General features: G+C 36.9%; 1 protein-coding gene across 2 annotated transcripts in view; it reads right to left on the minus strand.

Annotated features, from left to right (window-relative positions):
- LOC139117470 (atrial natriuretic peptide receptor 1-like) overlaps positions 1–20,663 on the minus strand; it is a 65,210-nt gene that overhangs the window by 33,655 nt on the left and 10,892 nt on the right. For both annotated transcript variants that reach the window (XM_070680597.1, XM_070680596.1), the window contains exon 2: positions 1,264–1,559. The gene's annotated coding sequence lies outside the window, so the exon portion shown is untranslated. The remainder of the gene's footprint in view (positions 1–1,263; positions 1,560–20,663) is intronic.

Consider the following 20,663-nt stretch of genomic DNA (forward strand, 5'->3'; position numbering starts at 1 on the left):
AGAAAATTCATATTTGATCACAGATGATAGTCTGTAAGTCACAATGACATCAGTTTTTGACCTTGCTTATTGTGTAGATAGGACAAATAAGTTGTCTGAACAATACAGTTGTATATGAACCAGTGTTATGCATGGTAATGTTATCTCAGTCTTTAACATAAGGTGCCAATAGTAAACTCTGATTTGCAACCCGTGGTAGAGCTAGTTTTGCCTTAGTAAAAACCAGAATTTCTGAAGTTGGCTTAATCACCAGTAACGTGGCCATGGGTAAGAAACTCAAATATCATTTACATCGATTTCAGTTCGTGAAATAATAAAATAGGTTATTGTAACCATCCTATAATGACTAATATAAAACTAAATAAATGATATTTTTATTTGATAATGTTTTACATGGGACGTTCATAAGACTCTTCTTTATATAAAAAAATGTATAATAAATCAATACCTAGAAATATGCAAATGAAGAGAAGGACATGATGAAAGCCTTCCAAAATCATAAATTTTCATACAGTGTTATTTTTAGTGGTAATATATGATAATGTCAGATCATAAAACATTGCCCCATAAATTTGATTGATAGTATGTCCGTTTCTTTTTAGAGCAAATATGACAGCATTGATGTACACAACTGTAATATTTGACATAGTAACATCTAGATGCGTTTTTCTGTTCAGTCTAGGAATTCAGAGTAGCAAGTAATCTTTAGTCTTTCTTGCTGAGATATTTAAATGCTTTGCTCTGCCAAGTAGCTTTGATCCTTAACGATTGTATGTAAGGATTGAGATTTTCCATGAAGATTGCATTTTCACGAGAAAAAACACTTATATAATGGTGAAAGATTAGATTTGACATCGTATTTCTCGATTAAGGTTTTTCTGTTTTTAATAAATTAGCAATTGATTGAAATACATAAAGTGAAAACAAGAAAAAAGGCTTTGCCAGTCTTTAATTTGCGTTGAAGTTTTAGATTGAACATCAACTAATGTTATATTTACTTATCACATTGTAGGAAGAAATGCTCATTACGGAGAGGCAAAGTACCTTGAAGGGATACTTTAAAATCCTTCCTTTTATGGTCATTGGCAGGAAAGATCTTGATAATAACAGCGTGCAATATTCGCCAAAAACAATATACTGTTTGCTCTGAACTGAATCGCCTACCTCTGTAAGCTTCCTACTCTGAGAGTCTTAAGTAGCTTGCCGATAAATGTCTAAAGCGGAAATATCATAAGTAAGAATAAGATAAATAACACTACTCACGATCTCGTCCGTAAAGTTGAAATTGTAATCTCTATAAGAACGTCGCCGGACCTCATTTGAAAAGTCTAGATAGGCTTGACTGGTAGGCCGTTTATTTGTCACTCTCAATACGGCCTGATACGCTACTTTTGCATCTTCATCCCGATCGTCACCTCGTCTCCATGGATACTTTTCTTCATCATGATCTTGGCTTGGTTGCATGATGAAAAACAGGTACTCTCCGTTGATAAGGCCTAGGTCGTATGCATACAACATCATTTGCCTAGCGTCGTCCGGAAGTGCGCATATCAGTATCACTAGCAAAATAAGATGAAAATGCCATACAGTTAAGTAAATGGCACAAAAGACACACACACATACATACATACATACATACATACATACATACATACATACATACATACATACATACATACATACATAGACATATACACATAAGGCCAAGAAAAATTCTCAGTTTGTTTCTCATCCTAGACATATTGCAAAAATGATTCGGTGACGCGTTTTTTTTCCTTTTCATTTTTTCATTCTTCAGCCGACAAAGAACGCGCAAAAACATGAACACAACATGGGAATGCATGCAGAGATAAATGCACAGCAGTCACGGTGTTGCTTTAGTATTTTTGGACAGTAACAGTTCTGTGGTCTGACTTTTAGTTCAGCAGTGAACAGTTTTGACAGCTTAAATATAATAGTGACATATGTGTACAATTCTGAATGGAATGTTAGTGTCAGTTAGTTTGTTTACAGTTCTGTTTTATACAGCACTGTGTTATACACTATCGTTATAGTTTTTTTCATTTTATTTCCTCATGAGCAGAAAAAGGTTGATGCAGCGGGTCTGAATTGTCGCGCGCGAGGATGAGAAATAAACTTTTTTATTTCTCTTGGCCTAAGACTTCCTTTCCAAAACCGTAAATATACAAGAGCATGAATTTAGTTGGTAAATTTTGGGTTTGCGACGTCAAGGTACATCTAAATCAGCTTATTATTCGACCCGGTCACGACTTTTGCTGTTTTGATAAATATTGGTATAGTGGATACAATCCTTATGATATTAACTGAAATGGGTTTCCACATGACAGCTTTACTAAATCAATTACTCCCTAGATAACTAGTTATTAATACCAAACCCGCTCTGTGTCAACTAGTCTCCGTCCTTGTCCAGTATTTCTTAATAGTGCATGAAATCTACATGCTGCAGTAAATTTAAACTGAAATAATTTGATTCTGATCATGAAGCAACGAAACAAACATGTTCATCAAATCTTAACCTTTGCATGTGTTTTACTCAATTTATTGCCATGTCTTATTTCACTTGCATATTTCATATGTTAATAACTTTACTGCATGTTTTCCGCTCTGTTTGGATTCTAGATGAATAACAACAAGGTCAGAACCGCAAGATGCGGGACATGATTATATTGATTCTTTGGTAAATCAATAACGTTTAAGACTTTGATTGGCTGGCGAAAAGATTACGTAGCATTTCAAAGTCTAGGTCGATACTAGACTTTCTCAAAGTCTGTTGGCATACAATATCAACACAGAGTCAATTAGAAGTAAATTGAAGGAATATACTCTGGCAGGATGTTGCGTGCTGTAGGTCGTGAGGTGAACGCGATAGCCAGCCAGTAACGCTGCCGAGAAAGCCAAGCGGCTCGGGCCAGTGTACATGTAGTTATATCGATATCAGTGTTCGCACTCGATGACAAATAAGATAATTACGGTAATTACAATAATGGCCAAAAACTGCGCAGAGTCGTGTAATTGTTATGAGTGAGAACTGCCACGTTGACTGAGATAGCGCGACTTTAAGCTTTGGAATGATATACATCTGTCATCATTGAATTCTTCAATCTAAATTGATAACATAATTAAACAGCATAATACGAGTATTTTAGTTCACAGTGCGATTGAATTTCAGTAATGGTCACCAAAATATTTGATCATGCACTTTAAGATATGCCTCAGTATTTACTGGACCGTCAGTTGATCTTTAGTCTCGCGTGCAATATATGTTTTTACATGCAAGGTGTTTCATTCAGACGAGTAAAGTAATGACGATGGACAAATATTTTAACTCAGCTGTCGTTGTCAGCCGTAAGACGCCGATTCGCAGCGCTACTGGACAAATTTGTATAGCGTTATTGATGTCATCTTTTCTCATAAAACTCATTTTACGGTAAACTAATGACAAATAACTTATTGTTTTCTGGTCATTTTTGTAACTGGAATTACTATACTGATGAAAAGAATTGTCTAAGTCGAAACTGCTCATGTCTTTTTTACCGTCGTGAAAATTCGTAATGGTACACTGTAAAAATAGCGGACGCTAGACGCGTCTTTACGTGTTCAAAATGTAGATGTCGGTGTTCAAATTTGAACGGCTAGTGTTCATATTGTTAACACTAGTGTTCATATTATTAACAATGATGTTCTAAACCTGAACACTATGTGTTAACAACGATCCCCTTCAAGTGTTCAAACACTCAGCATCACAGAAATTTTACAATACTGTGTGAAACAATTAACAGTCTTTTGTGTTTTTTACTTTACAATCGCTATATTAATTTACTATTGCTTCACTGTCAGGCAATCGTACACGGATTTTGATGTAACGAATTTCACACTATGTGAAAATATTTCCGGCCTACAATTGCTGAAAGCATGTTTTTTCTAAAAAAGGAAGTATACAAAATAATTTTACACGTTTATTACGGGTTGAAAGTGTAAAAATTAGAAAGAAAATCAGAAAACCACCATGAACGTTTTAATTTTAACATCGGCGTGCAAGAGGCGTTCTACTTCTAAACACTTGGTGTTCAAGTTTGGTGTCTTTTCCTATTCCATGATGCATCAAACGGAAGTTGCGACATTTTATTTGTAAACGCACCCTGAAGTCGTGATCGTGCGGAAGCAAGACCAGAAAGGGTAAGTTTCCTCTCCAAAATAGTAAAAGTTGTTAGATTTTTGAAGCATCTATATTATCGTCCTTTGAAATTAATTGTATTGTACCTTGAAATAGCTTAACTACGTGAAGAAACCTTTTTTCTTTCAGTGGCTGCTATACCAACAACGAGCTGTGACTACGCCGTGGTACTTTTGGCCATGGCATATCGATCGATCTCACTCGGGTCATGCAAGGGTCATCGCAACACAACTGTAGCGGTAACCCTTGACCTGAGCGCGATCGATACGCCTTGCATAGTACCGCTGCGTAATCACAGCTAACACATGTCTTTTAGTAGACACAATCGCATGCAAAACATCAGTTAAACATCATAGAGTACACAATGTATTGTTTCAGCATATGAGAGTTTGGCTTTTTTATTTTAATCAGTTGATGACAAGAAGCAGCAAATATTTTGTAACAGTATTGAAGAGAGGCACTGTATATGAAAGTCTCCCCTTTTCCTTAACCTAATCAGCCCCTTGTCTTTCATTTAAAGCTTCATCTCGCCATATTACCTATTGTTGCATTTTTTTCAGGATGTAAAAAGTTGGATTTAACTGAAAATCTAAGAGTTCTTATAGAAGCTGGTGGTACAGATAACGAAGAAGATGAGTGTACAGGTAGCTGTCTGGAAACAAGCTTGAGAACCTCAGTTCATCTTTAATGTAGATTTAAACTTCCAAGGGTCAGTAACTGAATTTTGATAATATTTCTGTATTTTTGTTTTGAATTAATCTAAGCTTTGGTAGCATGCTATGATCAACTAAATGTTGCCGGAGAATAAGCTTTCACAGACGTGTAGTCTCCTTATTTAAATTAAAGCTGAAAGCGACAGACCATTCTGAGTAAAAATGTTCACTCTGAATTACTGATTTTTCTGTAATTTTCACTCTGAATTTTCTGTCACTTTCTGCTTCAATTTTTCATCCCCCCTTGCAACTGATGAAGGAGACTTCACGTCTTTGAAAGCTTATGCTCTTGTTACATTTAGTTGATCATAGCCTGCTACCAAACCGTAGATTATTTTGTATTGTAGCCCAACATGTCTCTTGTAGTTAGCAACTGGGTTTTAGCTTTCCTGTCAGCTAAATAGGTGGATGTGTAGCATCGTCCTCAAATTTGTACATCCAAAGGTTTTTCTTCAAAACAGCCTGTACGAATCCTTTAATATTTGGATTACAGATCCCTAGGGATTACCCTAATCAGATATGTTCAAATTATGATGAAATCTGCAAATTTATATTTTTGAGGCTAATTTTGCTATTTTTTGGCAAAAATCTTCTTCTCTTTTTCTGACGTCTTCAATATTTGGTAAACATGTCCCTAAAAATGACCTTAGTCAAATTTGTGCTAGTTGTGATGAAATATTCCAATTTTCACGGCAATTTTTGTCATTTTTGGTCAAAAAATCTTTTTTTAAAAGATCTTTTTCAAAACTGCTAATCGAACAGCTTTGATATTTAGGACATAGATCTCTACTGATAGTCTTTTTCAGATTGTTCAAATTATGCAGAAATTTGCAACTTTGTATTTTTAGGACATATCAGACATTTTTAAGACATTAGGGATTACCAGAAGTGATATATTCAAGTTATGATGAAATGTACATTGTTTTCATTTCAAGGGTGATTTTTACAATTTGTGGTAAAAAAAATTGTATAAAAATTAATAGCAGGGTACACCAGAATTCGAAAGGTCTTTACGAATATCTTTTAAATTCCCGAGAAGTATACTTTTGAAATGTCACCCATTTATTTCAGGGTTTACTTAAAGATATTACTAAAAAACCAAACCTTTTGTTTATGAAGGACTTTGTTGACAAGGAAATAGGTTTTACCCTGCAAGGACCCACTTTCACAACTTTCTGCATGTTGTGCCTTACTGTGACACTTTGACAACTTGACATGTTGTGTTTACTTTAGTGTGTACAACTATACACCATCTGAACCAGAGAAGCTTGACTAACTTCTTTTTTCTTCAAAATTTACAATTGTCTATAAAAGAGGAAATTTTAAGAAACCATCTTACAAAAATGCAGTATGCATTTCATACATATAGGTCCTTTCAACACAATAAGTATGCCAGATTTTGAGCTTTTTAGATGATTTTTGTACATTTTAAACATGTATGAACATAAAACGTAATCAACAATATGGTGATTTTTATTGCTTATTTTTTTGATAGGAAGGTGTTAACACTGTTGGTTTTTTCCTCTGACAAACTTGATATACAAAGTTGCAATGTTTGTTTGCCCATTTTACAGTAAATTATTGTATTTTACTCTAGAAATGTTTCGTGTATTTTTAGAATAAAATAATTTCACTGGATATAAATCGTCTGTAATGTTATTTCCAGGCTTGAACACCCCCTGAACGCCCAAAATTAAAGGTGTTCAACAAGCGCGCTTCATGTGTTCTAGCCTTTAACACGCTTATCGTTGAACGGCGTCCATGCGTTCAAAAAGTGTTACAGCCCTTTGAACGCGTAAAAGCGTTCAAATTTTTGAACACATTTCCTGTGCAACGTGTTTTCAGATATGGAACACCATGGTGTTCAATATAATGGCTGATGAACACGTAGCGTTCAAAATCTGCACACGTGTGTTCAAAAACTGAACGTTGGTTGAACACGTAGTGTTAAATTTCTGAACGTCCAGAGGCGTTCAAAAAGTGTTACAAAAAGGCGTTTAATTGGTGTTCTATCCTTGAACACTTAACTTTACAGTGGTAAATAGAGCGTTTTTTATGGCAAAAGTGGATTCTTATAAAAATCTGGAAATGTGACAGCAATAATGCAACTTTGATGCGCGGCGAAACACACTACCTACCCCATGAAAGCCAAACAAGTCTTCTTAATTGTAATTTGTCACCTGTATCAAACGGGCGAAACGAAAGCCGTGGCTTAACGGGATCTCACGTCTGCCATGGCTACCAACATTTACGTAAGGCAGACCAGCAGTAACAGCAAATGATTGTTTATACAACACCACAAGGGACCTGACATTTTGTTTAATTCTCTGCAATTTATGTGATCAAAATGTCAACTTTTGTTCAAATGACTGAAAGAACCAGTGCAATAATTAACTAATTGTCAACCGTACTTTGTATCATGTAAGGACTATTATTAGAACTTAAGCCGGGAGCATTCTGTTCGTTCGAGCCAACACCCCTTTCTCTGCTATACCACGATGGAATTAATATATAGGACGACCAAAGGCAATTTTAGAATACAACTCTCATTTTTCGTTGACTTTTGCAATTCGAACTCAAATTGCCACAGCTTGGCTGTCAAAGTGAAAGGAATAAAAGGATTATTCCTCGAAGGCAAAAGTTCCAAAATGTTTACCGCAAATTAAATCTACTAATGAGTTCAAACTTTGGACAGCAGTTACTTCAACTAAGGAATCTTTGTTATGGTGGCTGTTTTCAAAAACGTCCAGCAAAATTTTTTATCGTTCTAAATTAAAAGTTCCTTTTAACGCTGTAATCGGATTATCAATTCTTGACAATTCTGTCAGTCAAAACCTTGTGAAGATGCGAGAAATAACATGCCGATCATGACATAAAACACCACAAAGGGAAGGGGACAGAGACAATTAAATTTTTTCGATTCAAAAGCAAGACTAATCTTAAATATCCAGCGAATATTTGTCATATTGTATATGCCGTGGAAATGTCAAATACTTTATTTCAATTTCAATTCACGTGTTGGTACATTCCGAGTATCTTGAAATGTGGTGAAAATATGTGTACAATAGAGAGCGTAGCATGTTCCGCAAGCATATTTATGTACTGCACCTCTCTTCAGTGTTAATACCGTAAGAATATCTGATTATATTTTTATTTGTGATCTATTAAACCATTTCATTGTCATTTTCTTGAAGGACAAGGTATTCGCCTTGCAAACACAGCGCCATTTGTACAATATGCAGTGTCGACAAATGAATTTTAGGGCGAACTAACACTGATTAACTCGTCAATAAGACAGGGCTGTGTTGACGAGTAAAAACACTGGGCGCTTCGACGTGTCTCCCGATGAACAAAACACTTATTTTTTACAAGTTTTCAAGAACGCTAGCGGAGCAGTTTAGGAAATGATAAGCACGGTAGAGTATTACTTTGAAGTATTCGGTGATGGGGCAAATCAGTTGCTTTTGAAGTCCCGGGCTGTAGAAATGGTTGCTTAGTCACACGAAGGAAAGGAATGTAATGTTTATAGGAGCACAGAGAATATTACGTATCGTATTTCAGATTGCATAGCCAAAATAAATCCAACAAGAAACGATCTCTCAGTGCCTCGATAACTTTAACCCTTCGTTACATCATGAAATTTTGTTTCCGTGACGATCTCTAAAACTACAATGTCCATTTAAACCGTATGTGGGTGATATGAGTGAACTTTACTACTCATCGATGTTCTGTACATCATGACGTAGCCATGTAATGATCGTGTTTTGTCCGTCAATAGAGTGAAATTGATAACATTTTCTGTGAGATGGACCAAAATGATGCTTTATTTTATTGAAGGAAAAACAATATAATGGTAAATCAAACTGTAATGTATAGGACTTTGCTGTACATTTTTATCTCAAACCTCCACTCTAGCCGGGAAGTAGATTCTATTTACCGTGATCCTTGTCACTCAATAAAAAACGAGTAGCTAGGAAAGACTCGCGCCTTCCTAACAACAGCCATTACTGCCTCAATATGCAACCATCTGAACGATATAAATCGCAAGATTTTGTCGGCGTTTGAGTAATGGAGTGAACAATACTGGCCACTTTGGTTACTTTAGCTAAAACGAGCGTAATATAAACCATATTACTGATGTCGGTAGATAGCTTGCGGTTGGAATGCATTACGATTAATAGTTCTTTCTCTCATCGTATATCTAAGTCAACGGATCCATATCCGTGTTTGTGTCCGGGGACTCTATCTGGATACACACAGTTATATGCCGCATTGTATGTAATAAGCATTCTCGCAAGCCAGAGCAATAATTTCCGCTCCGCTGACCTACGCAAAAATCTTGACGGGTAGCGCTGAGCTGTTGCCGTAAAGAGGCGCGTGGTTTACGACGATGGTAATAAGGCGATTTAACTTCATCTGTCGGCAAGCTTTTTCGCAAGCGCTTCTATGTAAGTGTTATTTGCTTGTGTCATTCTTTTCACTGATGTCCTTGATTTTATTGCTTACTACCGTTAGATAACTTTTTGTATACTTAAATTCAGTCCTTACAAGGAATACTACCAACAACTCACGGAGAATAGCAATTAACGCGCTTGTTGAACACCTTTTTAAGAATCGGATTGTTTACAAACTCGCACAGTAGAGCCATTTCTAAGTTCGATCCCGTGTCTACCGAATCAGGTCAATCGATTTAGCACTGACTATATCTTTTCAAAAGCCCGCATGTGTTGCAATTTTAGTTCCTGTTCTAATTGCTTGTACGCTGAGTCAGCTGTAACACGAATTGTTGTCGTGTTACATAGGTACGGCGCGCCAAATGTTTCAAAAATATTTATCGATTCAGTGCAAAAATAAACTGTCAATTCGGTCTCATTAGGAAGGAAATAAGTAAGAAAAGTATAATTAAAAAACAAAAGACAGAAATGTCATTTAATACTTCATTTTAACTTGAGAAAAAATCTTTTAAGCGTAATTAGGAAATAAACAATTTTCAACGATTTGAAAAAGTCAAACATCCATACTTATTGACATACATACACGTATAATAGTTCGCGTAAAAGGTGCAATGAGTGCTGATTTTACAAAAAAGAAAAAGAAAAATATGTTTTACAGTGGTACGTCCACAAAATTCACAAGAAAATCACTAAAAAGCACTACTACCACTCGGAAAAAATAGTACAAAAAATTAAAATGTGAACCACATACAGAAAATCATTTTAAAAGAATCAGACAAAAAAAGTCATGCATACATAAAATTATTTATGTACTTAAGAAATTAAAAAGCACTACGTCTCATAATAAACGTATTATAGATAATCAAATATAATATGAAGCAGCAGCCGCTTGACAGTAAAGAGAGAAAATCGGAGAAAAAATTCGGCAGTGATGGCTCTAGACAAAAGTGGATCTCATCTACAAAAAAATATAATAAAATAAAATAAAAACAAAAAAAATAAAAAAACGCCATGAACAGAGATACAAAAAAACGCGTGGGCCTGTGGAAAGAAAAACAAATGAGGACTCGCCACAGCAAAAAAAAAAAAGAAAAAAGAAAAAAAGAAAAAAAAAAAGAAAAAAACCGAGCACTCGCCACAGAAAAAAAAACAAGCCCGAAATTACAATTATTTTATTCAAAAAACTCATGGTTCACGTTTCCTTCGATCGATGAATCCCCAACAGCGGGGAATCCGATCACCACATACTCCAATGTTTGACGAAATATTAATTGAGCATTTCAGTGATAACGTGACATCTTGAAACCTAGCTCTGTTTGGCTGGGCCCTGCTCTACTTGAAACCATAGGCCTACTTGATGAAATGAAGTGGGCAATATCACCTAAAGAACGTCCAAGTTAACAGTGAATAGTTCCAGAGAGTCAAGTTAACTGAGCCAATTTCAGGCAGTCCACAGGTCAGATCACGAGCGAGACGTACAACCCATGACCCTTCATAGCAACACTGCGAACATATCGATGCCTTAGGCGCGGTATGGCATGGGAGCCCACTGCAGGCCTTCCATCGAGCCGCACTGTCATCGCCGTTTGGTCTACATTTCTACACAGTTTTATACGTGTGGTACGATACATCGCGTTCAAATACCATGATAATAAACCACCTCGTTGTTTGGTAATTCCTCGTCTATCCTCAAAGATCACCCAAATCATGATAAAATGAATAGTTTTGAAGAAATCTGCCGCTTGTTGAGAGAACGTCCATCGTTTTCCGTGTTCGACAAGACGAGCAACGCAACTGTACAAGCCTTACGACTATACGAGTATGGCGAGAGTGTCCTGTCCTCGCAACGCCAGACACTCTCACTATACTCGGGCTAGACCGGCACATACACGACATGTCGATCCCCATTGCAGAAATCTTTATATCCACACAGTCCAATATATGGAGCTACAATATTTGTGCAGTAGCCTATACATAGCTCTGGGTGGGGGCTGAGAGTTACCCGCGTTGTACGGCCTGGCCGTATAACGCCGGTAACTCACAGCCTAGCCCTGCCCCCCAGAGCTACAGTATACAGAGAAATAGCAGCTGCTTGATCAGTGTTTGTCAAGTCGGGCGCGTTCGCGTTCTACATGTACTAGTGAAAACGTTGCCTCGAATTTAAACGGAGTGTTTCAGCCCGAGTATTTTTGCCTTTGCCACACTCCTTTTAGAGGCTAAACCCACGGGATACGTGTGTGGTTCGATATATAGCGGCCGCTGCTAGCTCTGCATGGCAGGGCTGTGGTGTTACCGGCGTTATACGGGAGGCCGTGTCACGCCGGTAACACAAAGCCCTGCCATGCAGAACTAGGCCACTGGGCGCTGCGTGGTATGCAATTTTACTATGCATACCCACACGGCGGCCGCTGTGTATCGAACCACACGTAACCGTGGGCTAGCGGCCAGCCATCGTTTTGTTGGGGTTTAAGCACAGACTGTCTATGGTTTGGGAGAGGCGGCCCTACACTTTACAGCGAGGGGATCGCTGGTTGCCGGCGTGCAGGCCTACTGTACTAGCGCAAGACCACCGGCCGCTGGCTTACCATCTCTACTGTACATTGGAGCGAGGGGACCCCTGGCAGCCGACGAACCACCACGAGTTTTTTGTCCACTTTTAACCAAAACTGGTAACTGTTTAATATACAATGGGACGTGTCGGTAACTTGGACGTCCATGAGATGATATTGAAGACTAGAAGATGAGAGTTATCGCTGAAATACCCCAAATATCTTGTCCAACATCCGAGTGTGATAATCCAAAACCCTCTGGCATTAAACTGTAACAATCATGACGTTGACAATGATTCAATTTTCATGTTGGGCTTTTTCTGCGGGGTGTCCCACTCTGTTTTCTTTTCTCGAACGGGCGTCTTTTTTTTTCTACTGAGTTTGTTTTTTTTTTTTTTTTTTTTTTTGGTAACCTCGCTTTGGTTTTTTTTCCAAGCTGACCTCGTTTTGGTTTCTTTACAGCCTCAACGCCGGCGCGATCTCGGTCGACTTTTCAATTGTGATTCTCTTTCTTTTTTTAGTCACACCTGATCGTGGTTCATTTTGTTTTTTGGTAGTAGTGTAAGTACTATTTGTGGTTTTGTTTTTAATCATTTCAATATTTTTTGTGTGTGTGCTTGATTTTTTTTTCTTTTTTCCCTTGTAATCAGCATTCATTGCATCGTTATTTCAAATACACGTGTAGTGTACGTCAATAAGTATTGGAGTGTGGTATTTCCAAATTTTTGAAAAGTTTATCTTCTCATTACGGTTTAAAGAATATTTTACAATTAAGCATTACATAATATTCTGCCCTTTTTGCAATAATACTTTTCTCGTTTCTTTTCTTCCGTAATTCCATCGATTTTTTATTTGAATCAAGAAAGACGGTTGGACGTCATCTTTATCTGCACAGACACATTCAAATAAATGACACGTATTTTCAAATGAATCTCTTTTTATGAAAAGGTACATTAATAAATAAATTGCAATGATATGGACGAAAGAACTTTTTTCTTTATTATTCATACACGTTTAAGACTTTTTTTTAGAAAGAAATTTGACAGTTTATTTTTACTCTATGATGATAAATATTTTTGAAACATTTGGCGCGCCGTACATAGGTGCTTTCGCAGAAATTGTACCACAGTGCCAAATTCAAATTGAAAGAAGCATAAATTTTTTTACGAAAGCTAGTTCGGTTCCTCAGTTTGTAACAAAATAGCACCATCATCGGCGACGACAACAACAACAACAACAACAATTTGTTTAGAGATCATCCAGCAACATTTTAAATGGTGGGCATTACGGCGCGCCAAATGTTTCAAAATATTTATCGTCATAGAGTAAAAATAAACTGTCAAATTTTCTTTCTAAAAAAAGTCTTAAACGTGTGTGAATAATAAAGAAAAAAGTTCTTACGTCCATATCATTGCATTTTATTAATGTACCTTTTCATAAAAATAGCATTCATTTGAAAATACGTGTCATTAAATATTTGAATGTGCCTGTACAGATAAGATGACGTGCAACCGTCTTTCTTGATTGAAATAAAAATTCGATGGAATTACGGAAGAAAATAAACGAGAAAAGTATTATTGCCAAAAAAGGGCAGAATGTTATGTAATGCTTATTGTAAAATATTCTTTAAACCGTAATGAGAAGATAAACTTTCAAAATTTTGGAAATACCACACTCCCATACTTATGACGTACACATACACGTGTATTTGATATAAGCTTAAAGGTGCAATGAATGCTGATTATAAGGGAAAAAGAAAAAAAATCAAGTACACACAAAAAATATCGAAATGATTAAAAACAAAACCACAAATAGTACTTGCACTACTACAATAAACAAAACGAACCACCATCAGGTCTGACTAAAAAAGAAAGAGAATCACAATTGAAAAGTCGACCGAGATCGCGCCGGCGTTGAGGCTGTAAAGAAACCAAAACGAGGTCAGCTTGGGAAAAAAACCAAAGCGAGGTTACAAAAAAAAAAAAAAGAGGTTACCAAAAAAAAAAAAAAAAAAAAACAAAAAACTCAGAAGACAAAAAAAGAGGCCCGTTCGAGAAAAGAAAACAGAGTGGGACACCCCGCAGAAAAAGCCCAACATGAAAATTGAATAATTGTCAACGTCATGATTGTTACAGTTTAATGCCAGAGGGTTTGGGATCATCACACTCGGATGTTGGACATGATATTTGGGGTATTTCAGCGATAACTCTCAGCTTATAGTCTTCAATATCATCTCATGGACGTCCAAGTTACCGACACGTCCCATTGTATATTAAACAGTTACCAGTTTTGGTTAAAAGTGGACAAAAGACTCGTGGTGGTTCGTCGGCTGCCAGCGGTCCCTTCGTTCCAATGTACACTCGAGGTGGTAAGCCAGCGGCCGGCGGTCCCGTGGCTAGTACAGTAGGCCTACACGCCGGCAACCAGCGATCCCCTCACTGTAAAGTGTAGACCGCCTCTCCCAAACCATACACAGTCTGTGCCCAAACCCCAACAAAACGATGGCTTGCCGCTAGCCCACGGTTACGTGTGGTTCGATACACAGCGGCCGCTATGTGGGTATGCATAGTAAAATTGCATACCACGCAGCACGCTGCGGCCTAGTTCTGCATGGCAGGGCTGTGTGTTACCGGCGTGACACGGCCTCCCGTATAACGCCGGTAACACGTACACTGTAAAAATAGCGGACGCTAGACGCGTCTTTACGCGTTCAAAATGTACATGTCGGTGTTCAAATTTGAACGGCTAGTGTTCATATTGTTAACACTAGTGTTCATATTATTAACAATGATGTTCTAAACCTGAACACGTAGTGTTAACAACCATCTCCTTCAAGTGTTCAAAAACTCAGCATCACAGAAATTTTACAATACTGTGAAACAATTAACAATCTTTTGTGTTTTTTACTTTACAATGGCTATATTAACTTTACTACTGCCTCGCTGTCCGGCATACGTACACGGATTTCGGTGTAACAAATTTCACAATAAGTGGAAAATATTTCCGTCTACAATTGCTGAAAGCATGTTTTTTCTAAAAAAGGAAGTATAAAAAATAATTTTACACGTTTATTACGGGTTGAAATTTTGAAATTTTTAAAAAAAAATCAAAAAACCACTATGAACGTTTAAATTTTAACATCGGCGTGCAAGAGTGTTCTTACTTCTTAACACTTGGTGTTCAAGTTTGGTGCCTTTTCTTATCCCATGATGCATCAAAACGGAAGTTGCGACATTTTTCTTGTAAGCGCACGCTGAAGTCGTGATCGTGCGAAAGCAAGACCAGAAAGGGTAAGTTTTCTCTCCAAAATATTAAAAGGTATTGGATTTTGAAGCATCTGTATTATTAACCTTCGCAACTAATTGTATTGTACTTTGAAAAAGCTTAACTACGTGAAGAAACCTTTATTTCTTTCAGTGGCTGGTGGACCATACACTAGCTGTGAATACGCAGCAGTGTTTTGGGCCATGGGGTATCGATCGCACTCGGGTCAAGGGTCATCACTGGAGTGATGACCCTTGACCCGAGCGCGATCGATATGCCACATTACCGCTGCGTAATCACAGCTAAAACATGTCTTTTAGTAACCATAATCGCATGTAAATTTAAAACTTTAGTTAAACATCGACGAATATTGTTTTAGCATATGAGATACGGCTAGTTTTCAATCGGATTCGAACCCACAACATACGGCATCAGTCGCCTAGCTGAGAGGCCATAGACAGAACCGCTCGGCTAAATCTCCACTCCCAAAAAAGAGTGGTTCAATAGCCGGCTAAGTTGTTACATTTTTCTGACTGAGACCGCTCAACACGTTGTAGAGTTCGTTGAGAGTTGGCTTTGCTTTTACTTTTCATCAGTTGATGACACGAAGAAGCCAATATTTTGTAACATTGACGAAAAGAGGCACTGTATACAAAAGTCACCCCTTTTCCTTGACCTAATAAGGCCAAATTGTCTTTCATTTGAAGTCTCATGTCGCCATATTATCTATTGTTGCATTATTTTCAGGATGTGAAAAGTTGGATGAACGAGAAATCGAAGAGTTATTACAGAAGCTATTGGTACAGAAATTGAAGAATATGAGTGTACAGATAGCTGTCTGGAAACAAGCTTGAGAACCTCAGCTCATCTCTGATGTAGATTTGAACTTTCGAGGGTTAGTAACTGAATTGATAAGATTCTGTATTTCTGTTCTGAATTTATCTGAGCTATGTCCAGAACGCTATGATTAACTCAATGTTACTGGAGAATAAGCTTTCAAATACTTGTAGTCACCCTTATCAGATGCAATGGTGGAATGAAGAATTAAAGCAGAAAGCCACAGAAAATTCACAGTAAAAAAATTACACTCTAAATTTCGGAATTTTCTGAAATTTCCTCTCTGAATTTTCTGTCGCTTTCTGCTTCAAATCTTCATTGCACCCTGGCATCTGATGAAGGAGACTTCACGTCTTTGAAGGCTTATGCCAGTAACATTTAGTTGATCATAGCCTGCTACCAAATCTTTGATTATTTTATATTTTAGATCAAGACGTCTTTGTTCTCGGTTTGTTACTGATTTTAGCTTTGCTGTTAAGGACGTAGACCTTATATCATAGGTAAATGTGTGGCATCATCCTCAAATGTTTACATCCCAAGCGTTTTCTTCAAAACGGCCAGTACGATTCATTTAATATTTGGAGTACAGGTTTCCGGGGATTTTCCTAATCATATATGTACAAGTTATGATGAAATACACAAAATTGTAGTTTTGAGACATTAAAGACATTTCAGACATTTTTAAGACATAAGGAATTATCAAAATGTGATATATTCAAGTAAGCCAAATTTTTAGCTTTTTCAAACAGATGTTTTCGTACGTTTTTGCAAGTATGAACATATAACGTAATCCACAATAAGGAAACACTGTTTTGTCACTACTTTGTTCATATTGTTTGAAAACGATCTACAGTGTTTATGGGGATTTTCTTTTGTTCTGTTTTGATAGGAAGGTGTTAATTAGCGTTGGTGTTTTCCTCTGACAAACTTTACAAAGTGGCCATATGGCCACTTTGTAAAGTTTGTCAGAGGAAAACACCAACGTTGTTTATGTGCCCAATTGACACTAAATAATTGTATTTTACAAAAGGAATTTTTGTGTATTTTTAAATAAAATAATTTTACTGAATATAAGTGGTCTGTTTTGTTATTTCCAGGCTTGAACACCCCATGAACGCGCAAAATTAAAGGTGTTCAACAAGTGCATATCATGTGTTCTAACCTTTAACACACTTATCGTTGAACGGCGTCCATGCGTTCAAAAAGTGTTACAGCCCTTTGAACGCGTAAATGCGTTCAATTTTTTGAACGCATTTCATGTGCAACGTGTGTTCAGATATGTAACACATGGTGTTCAATATAATGTCTGATGAACACGAAGTGTTCAAAATCTGCACACGTGTGTTAAAAAATTGAACATTGGTTGAACACGTAGTGTTAAATTTCTGAACGTCTAGACGCGTTCAAAAAGTGTTACAAAAAGGCGTTTAATTGGTGTTCTATCCTTTAACACTTAACTTTACAGTGTACCTACAGCCCTGCCATGCAAAGCTAGCAGCGGCCGCTATGTATCGAACCACAGATGTATCCCGTGGGTTTAGCCTCTAAATGGAGTGTGGCAAAGGCAAAAATACTCGGGCTGAAACACTCCGTTTAAATTCGAGGCAACGTTTTCACTAGTACCTGTAGAACGCGAACGCGCCCGACTTGACAAACACTGATCAAGCAGCCGCTATTTCTCTGTATACTGTAGCTCAACACAACCAGCAAAGGGAGTGGTAGGGCTACGGAACCGCAGCAAGGCCGGGCTGTGAGTTACCGGATACGGCCAGGCCGTATAACACCGGCGTTATACGGCCAGGCCGTATAACGCCGGTAACTCACAGCCCTGCCCTGCCACCAAGAGCTATGTATAGGCTAGTAGGCTACTGCACAAATATCGTAGCTCCATATATTGGACTGTGTGGATATAAAGATTTCTGCAATGGGATCGACATGTCGTGTATGTGCCTGTCTGGCCCTGCGAGTAGGCCTATAGTGAGAGTGTCTGGCGTTGCGAAGGCCGGACACTCTCGCCATACTCGTAGTCGTAAGGTAAGGCTTGTTGCGTTGCTTGTCTTGTCGAACACAGAAAGCGATGGACGTTCTCTCAACACGCGGCAGATTTCTTCAAAACTATTCATTTTATCATGATTTGGGTGATCTTTGAGGATAGACGAGGAATTAGCAAACAACGAGGTGGTTTATTATCATGGTATTTGAACCCGATGTATCGAACCATACGTATAAAACTATGTAGAAATCATGTAGGCCAAACGGCGATGACAGTGCGGCTCGGTGGAAGGCCTGCAGTGGGCTCCCTGCCATACCGCGCCTAAGGCATCGATATGTTCGCAGTGTTGCTATGAAGGGTCATGGGTTGTACGTCTCGCTCGTGATCTGACCTGTGGACTGCCTGAAATTGGCTCAGTTAACTTGACTCTCTGGAACTATTCACTGTTAACTTGGACGTTCTTTAGGTGATATTGCCCACTTCATTTCATCAAGTATGGTTTCAAGTAGAGCAGGGCCCAGCCAAACAGAGCTAGGTTTCAAGATGTCACGTTATCACTGAAATGCTCGATTAATATTTCGTCAAACATTGGAGTATGTGGTGATCGGATTCCCCGCTGGTGGAGATTCATCGATCGAAGGAAACGTGAACCATGAGTTTTTTGAATAAAATAATTGTAATTTCGGGCTTGTTTTTTTTTCTGTGGCGAGTGCTTGTTTTTTTCTTGTTTTTTTCTTTTTTCTTTTTTTTTTTGCTGTGGCGAGTCCTCATTTATTTTTTTCTTTCCACAGGCCTACGCGGTTTTTTTTGTATCTCTGTTCATGGCATTTTTTTATTTTTTTCGTTTTTATTTTATTTTATTTTATTTTTTTGTAGATGAGATCCACTTTTGTCTAGAGCCATCACTGCCGAATTTTTTCTCTGATTTTCTCTCTTTACTGTCAAAGCGGCTGGTGATTCATATTATATTTTTGATAATCTATAATACGTTTATTATGAGACGTAGTGCTTTTTAATTTTCTGAAGTACATAAATAATTTTATGTGTGCATGGCTTTTTTTGTCTGATTCTTTTACAATTATTTTCTGTATGTGGTTCACGTTTTTATTTTTGTACTATTTTTTCCGAGTGGTAGTAGTGATTTTTAGTGATTTTCTTGTGAATTTTTTGGACGTATCACTGTATAACATATTTTTCTTTTTTCTTTTTGTAAAATCAGCACTCATTGCACCTTTTTCGCGAACTATTATACGTGTATGTATGTCGATAAGTATGGATGTATGACTTTTTCAAATCGTTGAAAATTGTTTATTTCCTAATTACGCTTAAAAGATTTTTTCTCAAGTTAAAATGAAGTATTAAATGGCATTTCTGTCTTTTATTTTTTAATTATACTCTTCTTACTTATTTCCTTCCTAATGAGACCGAATTTTTATTTCAATTGAGAAAAACAGTTTATTTTTGCACTGAATCGATAAATATTTTGAAACATTTGGAATGCCGTAGGGCATTAGGAAATAATTATTAAAAATGTCTAGAGCATACATGAACTGTTACAGAAGTATTGGGAGACAAGAGACGACACAACGAGTATGGTTTCCAGGGAGACCCGGGCGTGTGTAAAAGTGAGTATTTTGGAGCTCGAGAGGTTTATTGATTCGTTCCATATAATGATATCTCTGAACAGGCAAGCAAGAAAACTTGAACACCATCCAAAATGTAAATGAAGAATGACAAGAATAAAAAAAGGGAAATAATAATGTATGTAAACGCTCAAACCATCGAATACTACCGCCACATATCCGAGGCTAAGCTTAGTTTTTTTTAAAATTTGAAGTCATTGTTGACTGTGACTTTACAGTGGCACTCCCATCACTTGGTTACGGCGCGCCAAATGTTTCAAAAATATTTATCGATTCAGTGCAAAAATAAACTGTTTTTCTCAATTGAAATAAAAATTCGGTCTCATTAGGAAGGAAATAAGTAAGAAAAGTATAATTAAAAAATAAAAGACAGAAATGCCATTTAATACTTCATTTTAACTTGAGAAAAAATCTTTTAAGCGTAATTAGGAAATAAACAATTTTCAACGATTTGAAAAAGTCATACATCCATACTTATCGACATAATAGTTCGCGAAAAAGGTGCAATGAGTGCTGATTTTACAAAAAGAAAAAAGAAAAATATGTTATACAGTGATACGTCCAAAAAATTCACAAGAAAATCACTAAAAATCACTACTACCACTCGGAAAAAATAGTACAAAAATAAAAACGTGAACCACATACAGAAAATAATTGTAAAAGAATCAGACAAAAAAAGCCATGCACACATAAAATTATTTATGTACTTCAGAAAATTAAAAAGCACTACGTCTCATAATAAACGTATTATAGATAATCAAAAATATAATATGAATCACCAGCCGCTTTGACAGTAAAGAGAGAAAATCAGAGAAAAAATTCGGCAGTGATGGCTCTAGACAAAAGTGGATCTCATCTACAAAAAAATAAAATAAAATAAAATAAAATAAAATAAAAAAATAAAAAAAATGCCATGAACAGAGATACAAAAAAAAACGCGTAGGCCTGTGGAAAGAAAAAAATAAATGAGGACTCGCCACAGCAAAAAAAAAAAAAAAAAAAAAAAGAAAAAAGA

The sequence above is a fragment of the Ptychodera flava genome, chromosome 18 (assembly GCF_041260155.1).
Source record: "Ptychodera flava strain L36383 chromosome 18, AS_Pfla_20210202, whole genome shotgun sequence".
NCBI lineage: Eukaryota > Metazoa > Hemichordata > Enteropneusta > Ptychoderidae > Ptychodera > Ptychodera flava.